The sequence below is a fragment of the Bidens hawaiensis genome, unplaced genomic scaffold, assembly GCF_021521415.1.
Source record: "Bidens hawaiensis isolate Kalapana, Puna unplaced genomic scaffold, B.hawaiensis_p1.1 tig00031839_1, whole genome shotgun sequence".
NCBI lineage: Eukaryota > Viridiplantae > Streptophyta > Magnoliopsida > Asterales > Asteraceae > Bidens > Bidens hawaiensis.
Window position 1 is genome coordinate 51,456 of NW_027495392.1, and position 23,950 is coordinate 75,405.

Consider the following 23,950-nt stretch of genomic DNA (forward strand, 5'->3'; position numbering starts at 1 on the left):
TCGGTAATGATTAAAAACAAATTTTTTTACAAACTTCAAAAAATTTATATCGATGCGTTAAAAAAAATGAACAAGAATGTGTTTTTAGAATTTTTAAACAACTTAATAAATAAAAGTTATTAGAAAAAAAAATATTGATGTTAAAATAAATTAGTTAAAAGAAGAAACAAAATGAAAAAAAAAAAAGAGAACCACATAATGAGTGACATATGGAGGTGAACTTGTTTGCCATAAAGGTTGCCACCACGAGCCGTTCACCTCATTTTGATTGTTTTTTTTTAATCTTAAATAGTGTTACAAACTAGGAGTAGTTTGCCAATGAGAGTGGCCTAAAGGGTGTCAACAAAGCTAGGTAGATGCAGGTGATGGTGAAGAGGTTACTCATATGACATATGCCACTAAAAAGTAAAAAAAAGGTAGAAAATAAGAGGATATGGATATGATATGTGGAGTCAGTCCCACATCAGTTGTCTAAAGAAAGCTAAAGAGGTGCAAGCCACTATTTAATCAAGCAGGTTTAGCAGGTGAAAGGCACGCAGCCATGCAGTGAGCACAAAGCGAACTATTCTTTCGCCTTTTACTAAAGAATACCGTGTGCTCGCTGCGCAAAGTGGCATACGCCTATTTTTGGAGAGTCCTTTCTAACATTGAAAGGCTCCAACCAAAACTTGAAGTTAAAACCTTTTCTTCTCTCTTTAAACTGCTAGCTGTGTTCTACGAAAGAATTAGCCCGGACCACTTCCGTATGGTGGGTTTAATTATTTTGTCCTTCACAATAACAAAGTGCGCGCTGAATTAGTACCTCCAACGGTTATGACAAAACCATCAAGGCCAAAACGAATTGATTTAGAAACAAGGCATTAAATGACTAAAATCATGAAACTACAAATCATAAATTGTTATAAAACATATCCAACTTCTTAAGATTACAAGCAAGATGGGGAAGAACAACTAAAACCGTAATAGAAAGTTCAAAAGTAGCACTTAGTAGCGCTTGAGTCACTAATATTTTAAATCATCAACACTGTGATAAAGAAACATCGAAATAAAGAAATTCGGACTCAACGTCATCAAGAAATCACTTATGGATTTAACCGTGTATTATCACTGATCATCGGTTGCATCAAAATACTCAAACCAGAAAATGGAGGATCCTGTTCTTCATCACAGCAGTAACATTTGTAGTATTTAAAGGAAAATCATCACTTGCATAAAAAAGTACAATAATACTTCTAATGGCAATAAAATTTTCTTTTTGAAGTCATTTAAATTAAACATAGAAACCCATCTCAATTCTCAAAGCTGTTCACAAATCGCATTGATATGATCCAAAAAATCCGAAATTATATTTTCACCAGAGCCAATTAGAAACCTTCAAAAATATTTCAAAGTTCACCATGTTCTTCACAAGCTAAGGCCAGTTCATTTCCACATTAAACCATCAAATCAATAATTTATATCTCGCATCCGAGAAGAGAAAAGTTAAGATTAATTTATGACTAATCTGATTTTTAAAAGCCAAACAAGATAAATGACATGTAGTGATATGTAACACCAAAATCAAACTTACTATATAGTCCAGCTCTTTGACATAATGATATTAAACACAATTTGTTCAAATTCTAATACTATTACGAGAAACCCAAAGGAAATCATGGTTTGTTCAGACGTGATCAAGAACTCGAGAAGATGAAAAGTTATCTGACACTAATAAGTTCACAAAAGGGGAGTAAAAGATGTAAAACCAAACTGGCTGTAATTAGAGTTTACATGTTACAATTTTTATTCATAATTACAAGTCAATGGGTGGATTTTGGCTGTAATTAAGGGCTCAAATGTGTATGAACATGAAGTGGATCATGCAAGTACACCTTTTCATTAAAATGGCGGTTTTGACCTTGTAAATACCGCTTTCATATTCAAGTCTCAACATGTATTCCCATATTGCAACGATCTTTAGAACGACAAGGTCATAGCCATCCTGTTAAAATTGTTTGTAGTTTATGATCTTGCGATTATGATGAGCAGAAATGTGCCAATTCTTAATCTTAGGATTGTAATATCTTTGGTTGGCTTGGATTAATGAAATACGAAGCTGTATATTATGCAGATGTTTGAAAAGAGAGTGGTCAACATTGAATAGAGGGTGTAATCTGTTTGTGTCCATTTAGTTGTTTAGACTTTAAGTACACAAAATAAGGTCACTTCCCTATAAGCTTTGGAAATCAAAACTAATCCTTCAACATTAACTTAGAAAACAAAGATATGTAAATAATTTGCATACAATTACAAAAACATTAATATCTAGCAAGTTGCGCTTGTGGTAAAGAGTAGTGTAACCTGAAGAGGCGGTAGAAGTAGCAATGTGAGGGTATCCCACATCGGCGATGTCAAAAAGACCAAGAGTTGGTGCTGTATATAAAAATGAGAAGAGGCCTTTGGATTACTCACTTACCTGGACGGGGTCAATGGGCGATCAATAAGACCCATGGCCTAGGCTGGTGACCTCCATTGCACTCTGGAGGGGTGCCCGCCTAAGGTCGGCCCAAGTGGTCGAGCCTATGTCATAATTTGTTGCAGTGGAGGCCTGCGTTCGCGCGGCCTCTGCCTAATACTCTAGTACAATGTTTGGGTCGGGCATGAAGCCTATTGAAATCAGCTGTTTTGCATTAAATTTAAACTTGTATTGAAATGGGTTGATTTGCATTGTATTTTACAATATATCCCAGTGGGTAAATCTGACATCCAAACCGGTTTCAGTTGAAACAAGCAGGGTGGGTTATCAAACAATTTTTCGTCTATCCAAACTTTTTTATATATAATTACTTTGTTGAATATATACTATATTCCCAAGCTGTTAGGAGGTTGTATGATAATATTTACATTTCTTTTGTTGCAAATCTGAAAACCGAACCCTGCATAGGCTGAAGTAGTAACCATAAACTGGTGTGCCCGGCCAGCTAACAGGTTTGAGTCAAAGAGGCATTATTGGTTTGCGTTGAAACAAATTGTTTTAGAAAATAAAATGCATCATAATGAGTTTCGCATCAATGACGTTGTATAGGTGGGATGATGAATAGGGTTAAGAAATGAGGATGTTGACCATAATGACAAGTTAGTTGAAGTCAAATATAGTGCAGATGCATCATATTCATCAAAATGCAGTTGACCATGAAAGTTTTTAGAATAATTACACTGAAAAGAATAAGGAAAAAGAGTAGAGAATAGTAAGGGTTTGGTATGTGGAGTCCATCCTGTTGGAATACCGTATGCCCGAGACACATAATTAGGTTAATGTGGCTAGTTGTGTTTGATCCAAGTCGGGTCATACCCAATAACGAGTTAGACACACACCAATTATGTATTTGTTGAGATATGATCTATAAAACAAATACAGAACACGACACATTCAGAAATCGGGTTTCTGAATACCTACTTGAAAGTATTAAATAAATTAATTGGTTAATTCATTTATTCAAATAATTATTATTGGAATGATTATTTAACTATGTGTTCTTTTATAAAATGGTTTATAAAAGATGGGGTGTTTATATATTTTATAAAATATAAAATAAATAAAAAAAAAATATATATATATATATATATATTTTGGGGCCGGTTTTGGGTGGGCCCCACACCCCAAGGTTTTGGTCAAGTTTTGTCATGGATTTGGTGAAAGATTGAGTGTTTTCTACTTGACTAAAAACCTAACACAAGATATGATTTCCTTTTGGAAGATTTTATAATTATAAAGAGACTTTCAAGTAACAAAACAAGAGACATACAACTCCTTTTCTTTCTTGTTTTCTTTGGCTCGGCCAAGATCAAAAGAAGAGGCTCGGGTCTCGTTTTTTGTGTTCAAGCTCCCTAACATAGCTCGGTGTGTGTTGGAGGCTCGGGGTATATTCCGTTTGAGGATTTTCCTTTGAAAGTCTAGCATCAACATCATCATCTTCTTCAACAACAACTACACTCTTAAAAGGTTAAGAATGTAAGTGTTTATAGTTTTGATAGTTTAGTTTTTCCGTATCATTTGATCCTTGCTTCGGGTTTCTAATAAATAGATTATTGGTAATCTTATGACATGAATAAACTAGGTTGTTCATGAACATATCTTATATAAACTTGTAATATATATATATATATATATAAACACATGGATACATATGTTTAGTTTGTAAATATCACGCTTCCGCCTTAATTGTGACTAGTTAAATGGTTAACTTAGTATAAAATATTCATAGAAACCCAACAAATGGTATCAGAGCCGGGATACGGGAAACTAAGCTTCGGGTTTTCGGTTTTATATTTTTCCCCTTGAAAGATTTTATACAAAAAAAAAAAAACATGCATGATTTTTTTTTGTATTTAATCTTGGCATTATTTTGGCTTTGTTAAAAAAAAAAATATATATATATATATATATATATATATAAAACCGAGTTCATGGGCCGAAGCCCAATTCGGATGTGATTGGGCCGAAGCCCACTTCATTAGGTTAATGGGTTAACCGAGAAGAAAAAGGAGGGGAGAAAGTTAAATGGGCCGAAGCCCATTTTGTTAAATGGGCCGAAGCCCATTAGACTTTTCATTGGGCCGAAGCCCATGTGTTTTGGACATGTGGGCCGAAGCCCATAATCAAGTTATTGGGTCAAGCCCAAATTGGGTTGGGCTAGGCCCGATAAGGTCAAGGGGTTTTGGAACGGGTTCCTAAGACATAACGGGTTATGTTTGTTAAAACTAGACCGAGCCGTAGAACAAATGGATGTTTGTTGTGATTGTTATTAATTATTCAAAGTTTCGGTTTGTAATAATTAATTAGGGGCAATTTTGTAATTATTTATTCATATGGGTATGTAATAAATAGTTTATTTGTAATATCTTTATTTTATAAAAAAATGTATTAGGACATTTGTTATGTAAATTTAAAGAAGATTGCAAAATTGGAAGTTTGGGCCTTATTGGGCCGGGTATGGTGATAATGGGTCTCACAAGCCCATTAAGGGGATTCAAGCCCAAAAGGACCTAAGCCCACCCATTGAGCCCAAATGGAAGCTTATGGAAGCTAAGGCCCAAGTTCAAGCCCAATGGATTACAACGGGGTTGAAGAAGATGCTTGACGCATTTGGATGCGGGATCAAGTGGGAGCTACAACATCCATGTGTCGTGTGTCCCTTAGGATCGGACCTAAGACACACACTTGTTTCGGCTAACAAGTGTGGTCTAACTTAGTGGCTCGTGTCTAGTATAATTGTGTATGCTTGTTAATTGATTGTTTGAATATGTGGTTGCTAGATATTAGGATATCAACTTCGTCACATAGAATTAATTAACAAAGCATAAAAGGGTTCTAATAATTATCGGTAATTACGTGACACATAGTTTAATAAAATGGATTTATTAACTAGCCGTCTCACGCCCATAATAAAATGGTTTTATTATAAATTAGAATTTTGAAAATGGTTTCAAAATAATCATGTTACTAAATGCATGTTAGAACATGATTTAAAGTTTTATAACTAGAATTATTAAAACTAAAAATCCCTTTTAAAATTAAGGATAACAAGTTAAACACCATCCTTTTGTATAACGCTTAACATATTAGTAAGCTCTTAGTGAGAAAAAGGTCACCTAACCGCGTAGAGTAAATTAATATGTTGAGGTAATATTGGCATATAAATGGGAAAAAGGTCACCTAACCGTTTGTATGTTAATATTACATGTTGATACAAGTAGGACGACTTAAATTAGAACCATGTGAAGAGGGTCACCCAAGCATGGGGTCTAATAGGTGTTGATGGGATAAACATGCCAACACGAAATATGATTTCGAACCGGTCCCATAAACTCTAGAAGTTGCAAAAGGGTTTGCAATTGTTATGAATAACTACCTTGATAAACCGACAATGGGAAAAAGGTCACCTAACCGGAGTCGGGTTTATCGTTGGATTCTAGATTTTAATTATTAATTATATTTGGTATATATAAAAGGGTATTAATAATTAAAAAGGTAAAACACTAAAATGAACTTAATTAAAATTCTGCAGATGGCCGCACACGTCGACGACAACATAATCCCTAACGTCCAAAATGTATCTCTCCGATCTATTCTCGCTAAAGACCGTCTTAACCACAATAACTTTTCGGATTGGTTCCGAAATTTAAGGATTGTTCTAAAACAAGAAAAATTATATCATGTTTTGGAAACACCTATCCCCAATGAACCGGAAGAGGGAAGTGAGGTCGAATATATGAATTGGGTCCAACACACGGAAGATTCCATTCAAGTGTCATGCCTCATGTTGGCGACTATGGTTCCCGAAATCCAAAAGGATTTCGAAAACCATAATGCGTACGACATGATTACTCAACTTAAGGAAATGTTCCTTAAGCAATCAAGAGTTGAAAGGTTCGAAACGGTTCGAGCCTTGCATGCATGTAGAATGGATGATAATCAACCAGTTTCAACTTATGTACTTAAGATGAAAAGTTACATTGATCGTCTCGCCAAGCTCAACTGTCCCATCTCAAAAGAGTTAGCAACGGATTTGATCCTTAACTCTCTGTCGAAAAGGTTCGACATTTTCGTGTTAAATTATAACATGAACGGGTGGGACAAAAACATTGGAGAACTTCACTCAATGCTTAAAACAGCCGAGGCGAGCATGGGTAAAAGGGTTTTACCCATGTTTGTGATCAATGAAGGTAAATCCAAGAATCGATCTCAACCCAATCCTAAGGCTAAGGTAGCAAAAAGAAAGGGTCCTCCTATGCATCTTAAGGGTAAGGGCAAATCACCGGTTATGGCAAAGAAACAAAAGGTTGTGGAACCGAGGGGGTCATAAGGATGATCCTTGTTTTGGTTGTGGGGAGACCGGACATTGGAAACGCAATTGCCCGGTCTACCTAAAAGAGCTAAGAGACAAGAGGAATGCGGGGCATGCCTCGGGTAATGTCTTTATGATTAATATTGAGCTAAATCTTATTTCTTCTAACACATGGGTATTGGATACCGGATGTGGAACTCATATTTGCAATTGGTTGCAGGGGTTCAAAAGGAATGAAGACTTAAAGAAGGGCGAAGTGAGTCTTTTCATGGGCAACGGTGCAAGGGTGCACGTGGTCGCTAGAGGAGACTTCACTTTATCGCTTCCAAGTGGTTTGGAAGTTGTTTTGAGAAATGTTTTGTATGCTCCTAGTTTGACTAGGAACATTATTTCCGTGCACCTTCTTAGACAATGTAACTTTGACTTTAAATTTGTAAAATCAGAAATGCATGTATCATCTAATGGTATCTTTTATTTTAAAGCTGTACCAAACAACGGTATTTATGAATTGGTTCATGACAATACCTCAAATAGCTCATTATATCAAACTTCCACTAAAAGACTCAAAAAGGATTTGAGTGATTCCTACATTTGGCATTGTCGTCTTGGACACATAAACAAGAATCGTGTAAATACTCTCCAAAAGAATGGTCTTTTGAAAACAAATGAGTTAGGTTCGTTTGATGAGTGTGAATCTTGTATTCAAGGCAAGATGACCAAAGAACCTTTTAAAGGTACAAATGAAAGGGCTAAGGACTTGTTAGGTATCATACATACGGATGTATGCGGACCTCTCAAGCCCACTAGTAGGAATAGTGAAAGGTACTTCATTACCTTTACCGACGATTTTAGTCGATATGGGTATGTGTATCTAATGAAACACAAACATGAAGCCTTTGAAATGTTCAAGGAATTTCAAAATGAAGTACAAAATCAGCTCGACCGAACAATCAAGGTACTCCGCTCCGATAGAGGAGGCGAATACCTAAGTGAAGCTTTTCAATGTCATCTTAGAGATTGTGGAATTATTTCACAGCTCACTCCTCCTGGAACTCCTCAACATAACGGAGTATCCGAGAGGAGGAATAGAACACTGTTGGACATGGTTCGATCAATGATGGCACGAAGCTCACTACCGCCATCATTTTGGGGATATGCGCTACTTACAGCGGCTCGTATTTTGAATATGGCCCCGACCAAAAAGGTGGATCGAATACCCTATGAAGTGTGGCATGGAAAGGTTCCATCCTTTTCATATTTAAGGGTATGGGGATGCATAGTTTATGTTAAACGTGACACCCCAAATAAGCTTGAGGCTCGATCCATCAGGTGTATCTTCATAGGATACCCAAAGGATGATATAGGATATATATTCTATGATCCTAGTGAACAAAAGGTGTTTGTTTCACGCAAAGGATACTTCTTAGAAACTAAGTTCCTTATGGAAGGACCTAGTGAAAAGAGAGTGGAACTTGAAGAGGTTCAAGAATCACTGGATGATACACAGTTGGTCGATACTAGTTTTCAACACGAGGATGTTGAAGGTGATCAAATGGTTGATCATACACACGTTGCTCGCAGATCTAGTAGGATTAGTCGACCTCCCAAGAAATATGGATTTCTCGTGGATGATTGCTACTTGGTTGTGACACCCGGTAAATTCCCACCCCCTTAAACTAAGTAATCAACCTAATAATTAGGTGATTGTAAATATTATGCGCGCCATGTTAGTCAGCGCGTGCATTTGTTATGTGCGCCCTGCGCGAGCGCGCTATGTTAAGAATCAGCGCGGGCACATTATGTGCGCCCGGCGCGAGCATATGTTAGAATCAGCGCGGGCATTTATGTTTGCCCTGCGCGAGCGCGCCATGTTAGTCAGCGCGTGCATGTGTTATGTGCGCTCTGCGCGAGCGCACCATGTTAAGAACCAGCGTGAGCATATGTTATATGCGCCATGCGTGAACGTATTGGCCTTATGTTTTCATGTAACTTAAACGTTATGTTGTCTATGGGTTGACCATCCCGCATGATGCTAAGGCGGGTGCATCCTACATCGTTTATGCGCGTGCGGAAGGGAACTAACCTACCCGCATGGCGGGAACTTTGAGAGCTAGTTTGTCTGAAGCTCCAGGATGGAATTGACTTCAACATGACTGATCACTATGTTGAAATACCAAAACCACCTGGAGAATCTACAAATGAAACTCAAATGTCCCTAACTGCGAGAAGGTTACGCACCTACCCGCAGCAAAGAAATGTTCTACACGCAGAAAGCTATGCGCACCAAGTTATACGCGCAGAACAACACTTAGTCAAAATGTTCAGATTTAAGGAAATTGTCCCCGCCCAAAAGAGGGCGGTAGCGTGTTTCAGAAAACTTCTACTTTTTACTGTACACTGTCTAAAGCACTGAAAAAGCAAACTGTAAAAGTCAACTGCCAGCCACCCACTCTCACCAACCACAGCCCTGCATGTCCTGTCCATATCAAATCAGAATCTTTAATCTACTTTTCTACTCTTTTTAATAAATAATAATAATTTCCATACTTTATCATCATTTCAAAAGATTACAATTCCCTAAAGCAAGGGATTATGTTCCCTTGAGTTTGCCTATAAATTTGTAGCCTAAATTATCACCCAAAACACACTTCAAAGAACTACAAACTTGCACTAATCTTTTCCCAAGCATCCGTTGTTTCCAGCTCCGATCCTGTTACTAGGTAAGCCGAGATTATAACCTTGAGATCTACTTTCCAACCCTTATATCTTGATCTTAATATATATATTTGTTATTTAATCGTATTCTAGACCTTCGATTCCGAGGCCAACACCAAGAAAACCCGAATCTCGATTAATCCCTTAACAAGAACCACAGGTGAGTCTCACAGCCCCATTTTTACTGTTTTCACTATTTTAAACTGTTTTCGGGGCGAGGGACACGTACTTAAATAATGTTTTATCATGGTATACTTACAAGCTAAGCAAACGGTTACGTGTTTAAGTTATGTTTCATGATGAGCAATGCGAACAGTTATCTATGGTTTTTCGATGATAGTGCACCAGATTCGAGTAAGTGATCACTTTACCATTGGAACTCTAAGGGTAGGGACTGCTGGTTTGATCCGCCCACTCGTAGGGGTCGCACCTCTTACACAGACGAGTGCCTAGCATGTCACGGGGCAGTACTATGGGATTAAGCCCGCTCGTAGAGGTCGCTCCTCTTACGCAGACGAGCGCCTTGTTTTCCGGCACAACGTCCGCGCGTAACCCGCGGGACGGTATTACAGCATATATTCGCTCGTAGTGGCAGCGCCACTTACACAGACGAGCACAGTTTTCCAGAAGTGTCCGCGCGTAACCCGCGGGACGGTATTACGTTATTTTAGCTCGTAGTGGCAGCGCCACTTACACAGACGAGCATAGTTCCCAGGAATGTTCGCGCGTAACCCGCGGAACGATTTTATCAGAATATGTTGATAGAACTATGTTTTACCAAGCATGTGTTTTAATGATGCTAACAGAATTATGTTTCAGAATGATTATGATGCAATACGATTTATCAAGTTACTAAAACTTGTGAACTCACTCAGTTTATACTGATTCAAATGTTTTTACGTGTCTTTCAGGAGATAACTAGGTAGCGCATGGAGTCACACTTAGAGCACCACACGCTGAACATCTAAAACAAGCTTTTTGGAAGATTTTGGTTTTATCCCCTCGATGCGCACGGTTACCCGCCGCGCAAGGGGATATGGCGAGAAAATCTTCAGTTTTTGTACTTGGATGTTTTTATGTAATCCTTAAACAATGTAATGTAATTGTATTAAACTTCTCATGCGCAATAAAAATCTTTGAATGTTTTGCAATGGCCCGTGCTTAAGTATCAATCCCCACTCGCGCGCGCCCGGCTGTTTCCGCCGCTCAGGGCCGGGTGTGACAGATTGGTATCAGAGCACTGGTTATAGCGAACTAGGAAAAGAAGTTTTTAACCTAGACTATAACCTTTGGGGAATCGCATGAAATATTTTTCAAAGAATATTGTCAAAAGAAAAATCACACACGCACTTAGGAACACGGGTCACAGTGTCTAGAGATAAGAACATTATGTGCTCTGAGTACATGCGCTAAGTTTGTTACATTTTCTTTTTATGAAAAGAATGCCTCCAACCAGAGCCAAGGGAATTACCATGACACCCGAGGAGCTCGCAGAAATAATCGCGCAGGCGATTGCAACGCATGAGGCCAGCAAGGCTGAATCTAGTCAGGGTCGCCAAGAGAACGAGACCCCAGAACCCGAATCAGGAGCCTTGGACAAAGGTTGCTCCTATAAAACATTCATGGCCTGTAGGCCTTGGCCGTTCAAAGGCACCGAAGGAGCCATTGGGCTCTACAATTGGATTGACAAGATGGAGACCGTTCTCTCCATCAGCGGATGTAGTGAAAACCAGAAGGTCCTTTACGCGACCTGCATGTTCCAAGAAGCAGCTTCGTCTTGGTGGAAGCTCCAAGTAAAGACTTTGGGGCGAGAAGTTGCTCTTCACAAGACCTGGGAAGAATTGAAAGAAATGTTGATGAGAAAGTTCTGCTCTCGCGCAGAAATTCAGAGCTTGCAACAAGAATTCTGGAACCACACCATGGTAGGAACGGATATCGATGCCTACACCAATCGTTTCAACGAGCTTTGCCAGCTGGTGCCAGACATGGCAAACACAGAAGAAAAGAAAATCGAGAGGTACATCTTTGGGTTACCTCCTGTCGTTAGAGTCCCGCTCAACGCCGCCGCACCTCCGACCTTTGACGAGGCGGTTGCGCGAGCCATCACCCTTACAAGGGATACGGTTCGTGCGGGTATGTTGACTGCTCGCTTGAACGAGCAGCGAACCTCTGACTCCAAGAGGAAATGGAACTCCCACCGAGGATCAGACTTCAAGCAGCCACCGCCCAAGAAGCAGGAAAGCACAAGGGTTTACGCGATTCAAGCCGCGGAACCATCAAGGAAAGGATACAGCGGGCCTTACCCATGGTGCAACAAATGCAAGTATCACCACGAAGGCGAATGCGCGAACGTCACATGCGCCAAATGTGGCAGACCAGGACACAAGACGGTGAATTGCCGTGCTAAAGAAGCTGGAGCCAATGACAATTGCTACGCATGCGGGAAGCCTGGACACTTCAGTCGGGATTGCCCACAGAAAGGAAACCAAGCTCGCGGGAGAGCTTTTGTGATCGGCGCGGGTGAAGCAAAGGAAGAACCGAATGTGGTAACCGGTACGTTTTTGCTTAACGGTCATTATGCATCTGTCTTATTTGATACTGGCGCTGACCTAAGTTTTATATCCCATGAGTTTAAAAACTCCCTGGGCTTAGCGACCAGTAGGCTAGACAAACCTTATACTATAGAACTAGCCAATGGTAGGCAGTTATGCGCGAATGAAAGGACTGAGCAATGTGTGTTAGTCATGGGAGGTCATGAGTTCAATATAAACTTATTGTCAATAGATTTGGGAAGTTTCGATATTGTGGTAGGTATGGATTGGTTGGTCGAGAATCTCGCGGAGATTGTTTGTCATGAGAAACAGGTTCGGATTCCACTGTTGAACGGAGAAACTTTGATGATTCAAGGGGAAAGAAGGGGAGTTGCGACGAAACTGATTTCATGCCTAAAGGCGCGTAAGTGCCTAAGGAAAGGGTGCTACGCCTTCCTGGCGCATGTAGTAGAGAAAGGAGATGAGCGAAGAATTGAAGACTTACCAGTAGTGCGCGAATTTCCAGAAGTTTTTCCTGAAGATTTGCCCGGGTTACCGCCGCCGCGACAAGTCGAGTTTCGTATTGATTTGGTCCCAGGAGCTGCGCCAGTAGCTCGAGCGCCTTATCGCTTAGCTCCATCTGAGATGCAAGAGCTATCCAATCAGTTACAGGAACTATTGGATAAGGGTTTCATACGCCCAAGCTTTTCACCTTGGGGAGCTCCAGTACTGTTTGTAAAGAAGAAAGATGGTTCGTTCAGAATGTGTATTGACTACAGGGAGCTGAACAAGCTGACAGTCAAAAATCGGTACCCCTTACCGAGGATTGACGACTTATTTGACCAGTTGCAGGGATCCAGTTATTATTCGAAGATAGATCTACGGTCAGGATACCACCAACTTAGGGTCCATGAGGAAGACGCGCCAAAGACAGCCTTCCGAACCAGATATGGCCATTATGAGTTCTTAGTGATGCCTTTCGGGCTAACTAATGCGCCGGCTATATTCATGGATCTGATGAACCGCGTGTGCAAACCATATTTGGACAAGTTTGTGATTGTGTTTATAGATGATATTTTGGTTTACTCTCGAACCAAGGCCGAGCATGAGCAACACCTGAGAATGATTATGATTGCGAGATCAAGTATCATCCGGGGAAAGCGAATGTGGTAGCAGACGCGCTAAGCAGAAAGGAGCGAATAAAAACGCTACGAGTCAAGGCTCTAAGGTTGACCATTCACGCAGATCTCTCTACGCGCATCCGAGACGCTCAGCAAGAAGCCTTGAAACCAGAGTTTGTTAAAAACGAATGCCTTGGGGGTATGGTTAAAAGTCTGGAACTGAAAGAGAACGGCAATCTATGTTTCGCTAACCGCATATGGGTTCCTCTCAAGGGAGGATTGCGCGAGCAAGTTTTAAACGAAGCTCACAAGACGCGATATTCCGTACATCCTGGCGCAGACAAGATGTACCAAGATGTTAAAACGCTGTATTGGTGGCCCAGTCTTAAAGGCGCCATCGCGATGTATGTCAGTAAGTGCCTGACGTGTTCAAAAGTAAAGGCTGAATACCAGAAACCATCGGGGTTGCTTCAGCAGCCAGAAATTCCCATGTGGAAGTGGGAACAAATCTCTATGGACTTCATCACCAAACTACCAAGGACACCTGGGGGTTATGACACGATATGGGTTATTGTAGATCGGCTAACTAAGTCAGCACACTTCCTGCCGATTAAAGAAACTGATAAAATGGAAAGGTTAGCCCGACTATACATTCGAGAAGTAGTTTCAAAACATGGAGTCCCAGTGTCCATCATTTCTGATAGAGATAGTCGGTTCACCTCAAGGTTTTGGAGATCATTACAAGAGGGGTTAGGTACTCGACTGGACATGAGTACGGCTTATCACCCCCAAACGGATGGACAAAGCGAACGAACGATCCAGACATTGGAAGATATGCTGCGCGCGTGCGCGATCGATTTTGGAGGTAGTTGGGATACCCACCTCCCGTTGGTTGAATTTTCTTACAATAACAGTTATCACACAAGCATTAAGGCTGCGCCGTTCGAAGCTTTATATGGGCGCAAGTGTAGATCCCCACTGTGTTGGGCTGAAGTGGGCGACAAGCAAATGACTGGTCCAGAAGTGATCCAAGAAACAACAGACAAGATTTTTCAGATAAGGGATCGCCTTAAGGCAGCACGCGACAGACAGAAAAGTTATGCTGATATGAGAAGGAAACCGTTGGAGTTTCAAGTAGGGGATAAAGTACTTTTGAAGGTCTCTCCATGGAAGGGAGTCCCCCGTTTCGGTAAGCGAGGAGAGCTAAATCCGCGCTACATTGGACCTTTTGAGATCCTGGAGAGGATCGGTCCAGTTGCTTATAAACTCCGTCTACCCGCCGAACTCAGTGGAGTTCATGATACGTTTCATGTATCCAACCTCAAGAAATGTTTATCTGACGAAACGTTGATTTTACCGGTGGAAGAAATTCATATTGACAAACAGCTGCACTTCGTAGAAGAGCCTATAGCAGTAACCGATTGGAAAGAACAAAGGTTGCGCAGAAGCAGAATCAAGTTGGTAAAAGTTCAATGGAACTCAAGGCGTGGGCCTGAATTCACTTGGGAGAGAGAAGATCAGATGCGCATAAAATACCCACACCTCTTTCAGAACATGGCTTCTGCCAGCAACGTCTCCTAAATTTCGGGACGAAATTCGTTTAACGAGGGGAGAATGTGACACCCGGTAAATTCCCACCCCCTTAAACTAAGTAATCAACCTAATAATTAGGTGATTGTAAATATTATGCGCGCCATGTTAGTCAGCGCGTGCATTTGTTATGTGCGCCCTGCGCGAGCGCGCTATGTTAAGAATCAGCGCGGGCACATTATGTGCGCCCGGCGCGAGCATATGTTAGAATCAGCGCGGGCATTTATGTTTGCCCTGCGCGAGCGCGCCATGTTAGTCAGCGCGTGCATGTGTTATGTGCGCCCTGCGCGAGCGCACCATGTTAAGAACCAGCGTGAGCATATGTTATATGCGCCATGCGTGAACGTATTGGCCTTATGTTTTCATGTAACTTAAACGTTATGTTGTCTATGGGTTGACCATCCCGCATGATGCTAAGGCGGGTGCATCCTACATCGTTTATGCGCGTGCGGAAGGGAACTAACCTACCCGCATGGCGGGAACTTTGAGAGCTAGTTTGTCTGAAGCTCCAGGATGGAATTGACTTCAACATGACTGATCACTATGTTGAAATACCAAAACCACCTGGAGAATCTACAAATGAAACTCAAATGTCCCTAACTGCGAGAAGGTTACGCACCTACCCGCAGCAAAGAAATGTTCTACACGCAGAAAGCTATGCGCACCAAGTTATACGCGCAGAACAACACTTAGTCAAAATGTTCAGATTTAAGGAAATTGTCCCCGCCCAAAAGAGGGCGGTAGCGTGTTTCAGAAAACTTCTACTTTTTACTGTACACTGTCTAAAGCACTGAAAAAGCAAACTGTAAAAGTCAACTGCCAGCCACCCACTCTCACCAACCACAGCCCTGCATGTCCTGTCCATATCAAATCAGAATCTTTAATCTACTTTTCTACTCTTTTTAATAAATAATAATAATTTCCATACTTTATCATCATTTCAAAAGATTACAATTCCCTAAAGCAAGGGATTATGTTCCCTTGAGTTTGCCTATAAATTTGTAGCCTAAATTATCACCCAAAACACACTTCAAAGAACTACAAACTTGCACTAATCTTTTCCCAAGCATCCGTTGTTTCCAGCTCCGATCCTGTTACTAGGTAAGCCGAGATTATAACCTTGAGATCTACTTTCCAACCCTTATATCTTGATCTTAATATATATATTTGTTATTTAATCGTATTCTAGACCTTCGATTCCGAGGCCAACACCAAGAAAACCCGAATCTCGATTAATCCCTTAACAAGAACCACAGGTGAGTCTCACAGCCCCATTTTTACTGTTTTCACTATTTTAAACTGTTTTCGGGGCGAGGGACACGTACTTAAATAATGTTTTATCATGGTATACTTACAAGCTAAGCAAACGGTTACGTGTTTAAGTTATGTTTCATGATGAGCAATGCGAACAGTTATCTATGGTTTTTCGATGATAGTGCACCAGATTCGAGTAAGTGATCACTTTACCATTGGAACTCTAAGGGTAGGGACTGCTGGTTTGATCCGCCCACTCGTAGGGGTCGCACCTCTTACACAGACGAGTGCCTAGCATGTCACGGGGCAGTACTATGGGATTAAGCCCGCTCGTAGAGGTCGCTCCTCTTACGCAGACGAGCGCCTTGTTTTCCGGCACAACGTCCGCGCGTAACCCGCGGGACGGTATTACAGCATATATTCGCTCGTAGTGGCAGCGCCACTTACACAGACGAGCACAGTTTTCCAGAAGTGTCCGCGCGTAACCCGCGGGACGGTATTACGTTATTTTAGCTCGTAGTGGCAGCGCCACTTACACAGACGAGCATAGTTCCCAGGAATGTTCGCGCGTAACCCGCGGAACGATTTTATCAGAATATGTTGATAGAACTATGTTTTACCAAGCATGTGTTTTAATGATGCTAACAGAATTATGTTTCAGAATGATTATGATGCAATACGATTTATCAAGTTACTAAAACTTGTGAACTCACTCAGTTTATACTGATTCAAATGTTTTTACGTGTCTTTCAGGAGATAACTAGGTAGCGCATGGAGTCACACTTAGAGCACCACACGCTGAACATCTAAAACAAGCTTTTTGGAAGATTTTGGTTTTATCCCCTCGATGCGCACGGTTACCCGCCGCGCAAGGGGATATGGCGAGAAAATCTTCAGTTTTTGTACTTGGATGTTTTTATGTAATCCTTAAACAATGTAATGTAATTGTATTAAACTTCTCATGCGCAATAAAAATCTTTGAATGTTTTGCAATGGCCCGTGCTTAAGTATCAATCCCCACTCGCGCGCGCCCGGCTGTTTCCGCCGCTCAGGGCCGGGTGTGACATTGGTCGATTCGGATGAACCGATCTCCTACAAAGATGCTATGTCACAACCTGATTGTGACAAGTGGCTTGAAGCCATGAGTGCCGAGATGCAATCCATGCACGATAACCAAGTTTGGGAATTGGTTGATCGTCCACTTAACTCCAAACTGGTTGGATGTAAGTGGGTCTTCAAGAAGAAGACCGATATGCATGGAAATCTAGATACTTACAAAGCACGACTTGTAGCAAAAGGTTTCACACAAACTCAAGGGATTGATTATGATGAAACCTTCTCGCCGGTCGCGATGCTTAAGTCGATCAGGATATTATTTGCCATTGCAGCTCATTTTGATTATGAGATATGGCAGATGGATGTCAAGACCGCTTTTCTTAATGGATATCTTGAGGAAGATGTCCATATGGTTCAGCCTGAAGGTTTTGTCGATCCATCTAATCCTGATAAAGTATGTAAGTTAAGGAAATCAATCTACGGGTTGAAACAAGCATCACGGATGTGGAATCATCGTTTTAATGAAGAAATCAAAGCGTTTGGTTTCGTCCAAAACGGTGATGAGGCGTGTGTGTATAAATGGGCTAGTGGGAGTATAGTCATGTTCCTTATTTTGTATGTCGATGATATACTTTTATTTGGAAATGATATACCAAGTATGGAAAACGTTAAAGCGTGGTTAAGTAGTCGTTTCTCAATTAAGGATCTTGGAGAAGCGACATATATCTTGGGAATAAAGGTCTATAGGGATAGACAAAGGAAATTGATCGGACTCAATCAAAGTGCATACATTGATAAAATCCTGAAAAGGTTCAGGATGGAAAACTCTAAGAAAGGTTTGGTACCTATTCCTAGAGGAACCGTGTTAAGCTCATCCCAAAGTCCTAGCTCTAAGGAAGAGCAGGATAGGATGAAGCATGTTCCTTATGCTTCGGCAATAGGATCTATTATGTATGCAATGATGTGCACTAGACCGGACGTCTCGTATGCTTTAAGCATAACGAGTAGATACCAGCACAACCCAGGTGACAGTCATTGGATGGCTGTCAAGAATATATTAAAATACCTTAGAAGGACTAAGGATATGTTTTTAATATATGGGTCTGGTGAGGAGGAACTCGTCGTAAAGGGTTACATGGATGCGAGTTTCCAAACTGACCGAGATGATTCTCGGTCACAGTCGGGATATGTCTTTATTTTGAATGGAGGCGCTGTCTCTTGGAAGAGTTCGAAGCAGGATGTTGTCGCGTTATCCACTACAGAATCTGAGTACATCGCCGCTTCAATGGCAGCCCAAGAGGCTGCATGGATGAAAAAGTTCATCATGGATCTAGGGATTATCTCTACCATTCAGGAGCCCCTAGAGATATTCTGTGACAATGAGGGTGCTATTGCACAGATCAAGGAGCCTCGTGCTCATCAGAAAACGAGGCACATTGAGCGCAGATTCAACTACATAAGGGATGAAGTTGAAAAAGGAAAGATATGTATTCATAAAGTTCATACCGATCAAAATATTGCGGACCCACTCACGAAGCTCCTCGATAGGCCAAAGCATGAGGGTCATGTTTGTGCATTAGGACTTCGGTATTCTAGTGAGTGGATTTAATCTGTATTTAGTGTTTGTATAAGAACGAATGTAATGGGTATCTCATGAAAATTAATTATATTTTAATTTTTCAATGAGTTATGTTCTATATTTGCATGTTTAATCCGTGAATGACTTATGTTGTTCTAAACGTCCGTAGTCGATCATGCTTGTGGGAACAAGTATGAAGGTAAGACTATTATGAACCCGGATTGGTTGATATTCATGTGATGAATATAGGGCATAGGTTTGCCACCAAGGTTCATAGATATTTGTGGGATACAAATATTGGACATGATCCGCTCTCAAGGATCACTGCATGGAGTTAGTGCAACTGATCATAAGTAATCCTTGAGTAAAGGCGAGTATCATTGTGTCCTTTGACCTGAGATGCATATTGGATCTGGTTTTTCATCAAGTCTGATAACTTGACTCTCTTCTTTGTTATTTCGGTAACACGATGACGTGTAAGAAAGAGCTCAGATATCATATGAGATGTCAACGAGGATGTATGCAGTCAAGATGGAATTTGTTCCTCTTATGTGTTGAGAGTTTAGATGTCTAAGGCCTGTTAAGTTAAATCATTGAGAGAATGATCACTCTGTGTCTCTTCGATTTGACAGGACATCTAGTAACAAAGGGATATAATGATAAGACTTACCTATATCATATCAAGTATGGACTTGAAGGGGATGATGTTATTGAATGGCACTGAGTCAAACACACTAGGGGTGGTGACCTGTTGTTAGGCGGTATTCACCATTAGCATTAACTTCTTATGAGTCACGTGCAAGTGGGAGATTGTTGGAATACCGTATGCCCGAGACACATAATTAGGTTAATGTGGCTAGTTGTGTTTGATCCAAGTCGGGTCATACCCAATAACGAGTTAGACACACACCAATTATGTATTTGTTGAGATATGATCTATAAAACAAATACAGAACACGACACATTCAGAAATCGGGTTTCTGAATACCTACTTGAAAGTATTAAATAAATTAATTGGTTAATTCATTTATTCAAATAATTATTATTGGAATGATTATTTAACTATGTGTTCTTTTATAAAATGGTTTATAAAAGATGGGGTGTTTATATATTTTATAAAATATAAAATAAATAAAAAAAAATATATATATATATTTTGGGGCCGGTTTTGGGTGGGCCCCACACCCCAAGGTTTTGGTCAAGTTTTGTCATGGATTTGGTGAAAGATTGAGTGTTTTCTACTTGACTAAAAACCTAACACAAGATATGATTTCCTTTTGGAAGATTTTATAATTATAAAGAGACTTTCAAGTAACAAAACAAGAGACATACAACTCCTTTTCTTTCTTGTTTTCTTTGGCTCGGCCAAGATCAAAAGAAGAGGCTCGGGTCTCGTTTTTTGTGTTCAAGCTCCCTAACATAGCTCGGTGTGTGTTGGAGGCTCGGGGTATATTCCGTTTGAGGATTTTCCTTTGAAAGTCTAGCATCAACATCATCATCTTCTTCAACAACAACTACACTCTTAAAAGTTAAGAATGTAAGTGTTTATAGTTTTGATAGTTTAGTTTTTCCGTATCATTTGATCCTTGCTTCGGGTTTCTAATAAATAGATTATTGGTAATCTTATGACATGAATAAACTAGGTTGTTCATGAACATATCTTATATAAACTTGTAATATATATATATATATAAACACATGGATACATATGTTTAGTTTGTAAATATCACGCTTCCGCCTTAATTGTGACTAGTTAAATGGTTAACTTAGTATAAAATATTCATAAAAACCCAACACATCCCACATCGGTTGCATAGAGAAAGCTGAAAAGGTGAAACCTCTATTTTAGGCAAGCAGGTGAGCCTGGTGAAAGGCACGCAGCCACGCAGTGAATACAAAGCGAACTATTCTTTCGCCTTTTACTAAAGAATACCGTGTATTCGCTGCATTAAGTGGCATACGCCTGTTTTTGGAGAGTCCTTTGAATATCGAAAGGCTCCAACCAGTTGCTAGTTTAAAACTTTTTGTTCATTTTTGTTTATGAACTGTACAGATTTTGTGTATAGGTTTTTGTTGTATATGTTTGATTTTTTTTACATTAAGTAATCTGTTACGGTCACAAAAAATTGTATACATGTAATTTAGTGTTCTATATAAATGCTATGATGTAACCCCAATCGTTACAACAAAACAATCTAAAACAATGTTTAGTATATTCGATACACATCAAATTTAGCCTACAACTCCACACGGAGAACAAGAATCGAAGACAAAAAAGGTATCAAAACTAGGACCGATATGAACTTAGAGGTGATGTTGATTATAAAGAATAAATTTTGGGTGAAGAAGAATAATTAGCCACCCTCTCTTCTTTATATACACTCCAACATAGATGGTTGGTCCGCAATAACCATGAAATACCAACAGTTCGTTTTTTATAAAAACATAAAACCAAACCGTCGGTTTATGTTACGGTTCGGTTTTTTCGTTTTGAATTTTTCGGTCTTTGTGGTTTCGAATCGTTTTTTTTTGGTTTCTTGCACACCCCTAAGACCATCCCCGTTCACAAACCAACCTAAACCAATCTTCATTTATTAAATTAATTTCTCTCTCTTCCACCAACCCAATCCAACCAAACCAAACTTTCCATCATCATTAGTAAACCAAACTTCATTTTTTTATTAAATAAATATAATTTATAAGTGTTTTTATTAATAATTGTTGCGTTTTTTTATATTAAAAGTGTTTAACAATATAAAAAATATTTTTTTATTTAAAAAAACAATATATATTTAATATAAAAATATTTTTAAAAAATATTTATATTCATCAAACACACTTAATAAAGTAGATAACAAAGTTACGATCGTAGCATTAAATATAAAATTACACTTAGAAATGATAAAGACTACATAATCATTCATCATCGCCAAATTTTTGCCAAATATAAATCAAATCGTTTTTTAAAGTGATATGAGCTTCTCTATTGCGAAGTTGTTTCATATTGGTTATATAATTGGACAAGCTTCCAATTCGTTGAGTAGAGTATTGAAAAATGTCGGATGGTGAATTATATAATCAGATAATGTTAGATTTTCTAGATAATAAGTTCTATCTAAAAAATCTTATGAACCAAAATAAAGTTGACAAGTAACGGATAATATAAATCGGTAATGATTAAAAACAAATTTTTTTACAAACTTCAAAAAATTTATATCGATGCGTTAAAAAAAAATGAACAAGAATGTGTTTTTAGAATTTTTAAACAACTTAATAAATAAAAGTTATTAGAAAAAAAAATATTGATGTTAAAATAAATTAGTTAAAAGAAGAAACAAAATGAAAAAAAAAAAAAAAAGAGAACCACAGAATGAGTGACATATGGAGGTGAACTTGTTTGCCATAAAGGTTGCCACCACGAGCCGTTCACCTCATTTTGATTGTTTTTTTTAATCTTAAATAGTGTTACAAACTAGGAGTAGTTTGCCAATGAGAGTGGCCTAAAGGGTGTCAACAAAGCTAGGTAGTTGCAGGTGATGGTGAAGAGGTTACTCATATGACATATGCCTCTAAAAAGTAAAAAAAAGGTAGAAAATAAGAGGATATGGATATGATATGTGGAGTCAGTCCCACATCAGTTGTCTAAAGAAAGCTAAAGAGGTGCAAGCCACTATTTAATCAAGCAGGTTTAGCAGGTGAAAGGCACGCAGCCATGCAGTGAGCACAAAGCGAACTATTCTTTCGCCTTTTACTAAAGAATACCGTGTGCTCGCTGCGCAAAGTGGCATACGCCTATTTTTGGAGAGTCCTTTCTAACATTGAAAGGCTCCAACCAAAACTTGAAGTTAAAACCTTTTCTTCTCTCTTTAAACTGCTAGCTGTGTTCTACGAAAGAATTAGCCCGGACCACTTCCGTATGGTGGGTTTAACTATTTTGTCCTTCACAATAACAAAGTGCGCGCTGAATTAGTACCTCGAACGGTTATGACAAAACCATCAAGGCCAAAACGAATTGATTTAGAAACAAGGCATTAAATGACTAAAATCATGAAACTACAAATCATAAATTGTTATAAAACATATCCAACTTCTTAAGATTACAAGCAAGATGGGGAAGAACAACTAAAACCGTAATAGAAAGTTCAAAAGTAGCACTTAGTAGCGCTTGAGTCACTAATATTTTAAATCATCAACACTGTGATAAAGAAACATCGAAATAAAGAAATTCGGACTCAACGTCATCAAGAAATCACTTATGGATTTAACCGTGTATTATCACTGATCATCGGTTGCATCAAAATACTCAAACCAGAAAATGGAGGACCCTGTTCTTCATCACAGCAGTAACATTTGTAGTATTTAAAGGAAAATCATCACTTGCATAAAAAAGTACAATAATACTTCTAATGGCAATAAAATTTTCTTTTTGAAGTCATTTAAATTAAACATAGAAACCCATCTCAATTCTCAAAGCTGTTCACAAATCGCATTGATATGATCCAAAAAATCCGAAATTATATTTTCACCAGAGCCAATTAGAAACCTTCAAAAATATTTCAAAGTTCACCATGTTCTTCACAAGCTAAGGCCAGTTCATTTCCACATTAAACCATCAAATCAATAATTTATATCTCGCATCCGAGAAGAGAAAAGTTAAGATTAATTTATGACTAATCTGATTTTTAAAAGCCAAACAAGATAAATGACATGTAGTGATATGTAACACCAAAATCAAACTTACTATATAGTCCAGCTCTTTGACATAATGATATTAAACACAATTTGTTCAAATTCTAATACTATTACGAGAAACCCAAAGGAAATCATGGTTTGTTCAGACGTGATCAAGAACTCGAGAAGATGAAAAGTTATCTGACACTAATAAGTTCACAAAAGGGGAGTAAAAGATGTAAAACCAAACTGGCTGTAATTAGAGTTTACATGTTACAATTTTTATTCATTATTACAAGTCAATGGGTGGATTTTGGCTGTAATTAAGGGCTCAAATGTGTATGAACATGAAGTGGATCATGCAAGTACACCTTTTCATTAAAATGGCAGTTTTGACCTTGTAAATACCGCTTTCATATTCAAGTCTCAACATGTATTCCCATATTGCAACGATCTTTAGAACGACAAGGTCATAGCCATCCTGTTAAAATTGTTTGTAGTTTATGATCTTGCGATTATGATGAGCAGAAATGTGCCAATTCTTAATCTTAGGATTGTAATATCTTTGGTTGGCTTGGATTAATGAAATACGAAGCTGTATATTAT

General features: G+C 39.1%; 4 non-coding genes across 4 annotated transcripts; all 4 read left to right on the forward strand.

Annotated features, from left to right (window-relative positions):
• The first annotated feature begins 537 nt into the window (after positions 1-537).
• LOC143582686 (U5 spliceosomal RNA) lies at positions 538-656 on the forward strand. The gene has a single exon (XR_013144020.1). It is a non-coding gene; the product is annotated as a U5 spliceosomal RNA (small nuclear RNA).
• A 1,791-nt stretch (positions 657-2,447) lies between these two features.
• Positions 2,448-2,608, forward strand: LOC143582698 (U1 spliceosomal RNA). Its single transcript, XR_013144033.1, has one exon. It is a non-coding gene; the product is annotated as a U1 spliceosomal RNA (small nuclear RNA).
• A 17,944-nt stretch (positions 2,609-20,552) lies between these two features.
• Positions 20,553-20,671, forward strand: LOC143582690 (U5 spliceosomal RNA). The gene has a single exon (XR_013144025.1). It is a non-coding gene; the product is annotated as a U5 spliceosomal RNA (small nuclear RNA).
• A 1,710-nt stretch (positions 20,672-22,381) lies between these two features.
• LOC143582687 (U5 spliceosomal RNA) lies at positions 22,382-22,500 on the forward strand. The gene has a single exon (XR_013144021.1). It is a non-coding gene; the product is annotated as a U5 spliceosomal RNA (small nuclear RNA).
• Positions 22,501-23,950: the final 1,450 nt, after the last annotated feature.